Consider the following 3,961-nt stretch of genomic DNA (forward strand, 5'->3'; position numbering starts at 1 on the left):
CTGGAGCTGATGAACTCGTTCCTTGGTTGACCTGGAGCCTGTTGTAAGGGGTCCTCTTATATTCCGAATTGTGATTCCTGTTCACCCAGTTATAACTCGAGCGTGCGCGTGGCTTTAGCGGTGGCCTCTGTGTTGATAAAATATTCGTTGGGAAAACGACTCTGTTCATTGAGCCTGTGTGAACTATCGTATTACGCAACGTTAAATTCTGAATGTCCAGGCAAGCTGAGTAAGCTTCTGGCAATGTTTTTGGTTTTTGTACGATGAGCATGCGGGACAACTCAGGACTCAAACCCCGGATGAATACATCTAGAGCTCTGTTTCGATATGTTTCCACAAGGACTGATACTGTCTCTTGTGAGTAATCGTCACACTTAATTTTGTTTACAATAAGCGACAGTTGGTGGTTAACAGTTGCGTAGAATTCATCCAATTTCGAATTCCCTTGAGCTAACTGATTAAGTTGATGTTCGAGGGTTCGAATATCCCTCTTATCGGCGTAGTGAAGCGAAAGGACTCTTTTTATCTCTGTCCAGTCACTCTCAAAAACGTTATACGCAACCATGGCTGCATCCGCTCCACCCCGAATTTTTAGCCTTACATGCTGAAGGATTTCGCGATACAAAGGCTTTTCTTTGACCACTTCGTAATCAGTCAAAATGCCCTCGACGTTGTGAACCCACGAGATGTATTGAGAAGAACTACCCTCAAAAAACTTGCTGCTCCTTCACACAATCAGGGAGTCTGCCAATGTCTCTCAAGTCCTGCTCCGATAGTGGTGTTCGCACCGCTGCCGGCACCCCTTGCGGCTGCGTTCTCATACTAGCCTGTTCTACACTACCTAACCGTCCATCAATCCTGCCCAGATTATGAACCAGAATTGCGCTATTAGACTCAATCCTTCCTAGCCTAGATTCCAGAGCGAGACCGTTGCTTTCGATACCACTAAGTCGTACCTCAAGCCTCCTAATCTGCTCGAGAAGAGCATTAACACCCCCATTGAGCTCATTAACTTTGGTTTTTAAGGCATCCATTTCAATACAATAGTAAATTTTTCCTTTAATTAATTATTTTTTAACAGAATCAAGGCACGGGATACGCACTAAATATTTTTATAGCACAGTACGATAATGCAATCAAATTTTTCCTATTTGGCACGCAGTGGCTCTTTAAATTTATATATATTTTATATGCGTTTTTTTTGGTATTATTTTTCTTCTTTTTTGTTGTTTCTTGAAGTCACCGCTCTTTTCTTACACTTTGACAGTTTCCTGCAAAAGAACAAGAAAAGAACCGTAAATAGGTTTGTGAAACTTTTACCGTGTTCTGATGTGAATGGCGACATGTACCAGGTTGGCATTTCACAGTACATTAGTCTTTAAATGCTTTTAGTTCTGGTCAAGGAAGGGCTGTGTAATCCGTTTTAGTCGTCAACAATCAGATTGAAGGCAACCTACTAAGGCACAGCTTGCTCCACAACATAATCTTGGACCTATCGCAATCTCCAGTGTGTTCTGATGTGTACGCTGGAAGTGCCATAAATAAAATAATAATAAAGGAGTGGCTGCCGTGTTCTTATGTGAACGACAACGTGCACCCAAAACGGGCGTACCTAGACTTAGACTGGTGGCTATTGCAGGATCACAAAATATGTTAACCAATTGGCTTTGTGATGGTGGATTCCGGCCTAGGAGTATAGGGACGCGGATCCGCCTAGCCAATAATATTGCGCAAGGATATCCAGTTCTGTGACTGTGGAGGCGTCAAAGGTTTTCACTTTCTCATTCTTTTGATATCGTTAAAATTTACATGTGTCGAAGATTTCACTTCCTTACATTCTTTTGTTATAATATTTGATTTAAATATGTACCTGAGGGTCTTCGGGGTCACAGGACATTTTACACTATTGTTATTCCTGTATCAGCCAACAATGACTGACAGGAGAGGACGTAGTAATTTATAGTCTAAGCCTGAGGTTCATCGAGGCCACAGGACTTAGCAGTGTTGAATTAACTTATTGCACTTATGAGCCTATTTGACAGCTTTATTTTTATTATTTAAGTTGTTTGACCTCTTCTAGGAAGAGGAGCTTTTATACTCTGGAGTGCCCCGTGGGGATCGCAGAGCTAAGCTAATATTATAAACCGGAAGGTGGTCCTGATGGACCGCGGTTTCGAAATATTTTGTTATGTGGATGTACAAGCCTTTTGTTATAATTTTAATTTTTTATTTCACTTTTGCACTAACACTTTCCATCACCTGCAGCAATCATTCGGAAAGGATTTCCACAATATAGGGGATCCTTCCCGAAGGAGTCCCACGGTTAAGCAGGCTCCTCACAAGGACCCACATTTCAGTGGGTCCCTGCTCGGGCGCCGCTTACCGAACACGCGGATGCGTGCGCGAAAAAATTAAAGGTTTCCCTAAGGATAGAAATGAAAAGCAAGATTAGCAATACAAGTGTATATTTACCATTGAGCTCCCAAATAATAATGAATACAAAATATTACTGAAAGCTATCGCTAAGTATCTAAACGGCCCGAATTAATTGATTAGTTGCTGACGCTGGTTGCATAAAACCAATTGGTATCGCTTACGTTGCAGGTCAATTACCTGCACTGGCTATGCGCGTGTTTGGCGAAGTGCGGCGTCAGCACATTCGCATTAGTAAGTAGGTTGGGCCCCTTGTTAACTTCCATGTAGAGAAATGCTTGAGATGGTTTGAGGCCTGCAAATGCTAGTGTCATCATTCTTTGGAATGAATTCGGTGCTACTTTTAATCCGTAGGGTAGTCTTTTGAATCTATATGTGCCATTTTCAGCTGTGAATGAGGTTATATCCCTCGAGCCTGGGTGTAATTCTATTTGATGAAAACCTGACATAAGGTCCAGGCATGAAAAATATTTTGCTCTTCCAAGTTGATCTAAAATATCGTCAATTCTTGGAAGTGTGAATTTGTCTGCTGCTAATTTTTTATTTACCTGTCTGTAGTCAACCACTAATCTCCATCTTTTTTCGGTTGTCCCTGGAAGTGATTTTTTTAGGACTAGTAAGATTGGGCTATTGTATTCTGATATGGAGGGTTCTATTATGTCATCTTCGATTAACTTATTTACCTGTTTGCTTATTTGCTTTTTGTGTTTGAGGCAATCGATAATTTTTTATGTAAACAGGAGTGTCATCCTTCATGTATAATTTTTGTTTGTAAAAGTTATTAGAGGAAATTGGTTCTGTTTCTAGTGCAAATATGACTATGAATTCAGTGCATAATGTTGTTAGCTGAGAGTTAGCAAATTTTGGAAAGTTTTTGATTAATCTTTTTAATTTTTCTGTATCATTGCACTTTTTATTGTATGTGGTTGTTTCAATTAGTGTGTAGTCATCTAGATTTTCAGTATTAATCTTGTAATTTTGAATAGTTTTGTTTGTAAGTGTTGTGTTGATGATTCTAACGAAAGTTTGATCCTTATTTATGATTGTGTTTGCTATGAAAATGCCGTCAGATAGTTGTTGATGCGGTATGAAGTTGTTTTTGTTATCGGTGTTTACTTTAACTTGCCTAATGACTTCGGACCTAGCAGGGATCGTAATTGTATTGACAGACAATTTGTTAGGTGCATTGCTATTGTTTGGGGAAAATCATATGGTCTTAGGATTAATTTATCTTCTGTTTTTCCGTAATCTAAAATACAATTGTATTTCTTTATGAAATCTAGTCCTATTATTCCATCGCATGGTATTGGAAAGTCGTCTTCTACGACATGGAATTTGTGGTAAATTAGAAGGTCATCACCTTTTAAATCCGCTTTAACTGTGCTTAATGTGCTGGTTATACCCTGACCAATGCCCTTTAAATCAGTAATTTGCTCTGCATTTATTTTATGATTATTACTAACTTGATATTTTTTAATAATGGAGATGTCTGCTCCTGTGTCTATTAAGAAATTTGAAATTGAATTAT

Source organism: Rhagoletis pomonella, unplaced genomic scaffold (assembly GCF_013731165.1).
Source record: "Rhagoletis pomonella isolate Grant_MI unplaced genomic scaffold, Rhpom_1.0 Rhpom_scaffold_00470, whole genome shotgun sequence".
Lineage (NCBI taxonomy): Eukaryota > Metazoa > Arthropoda > Insecta > Diptera > Tephritidae > Rhagoletis > Rhagoletis pomonella.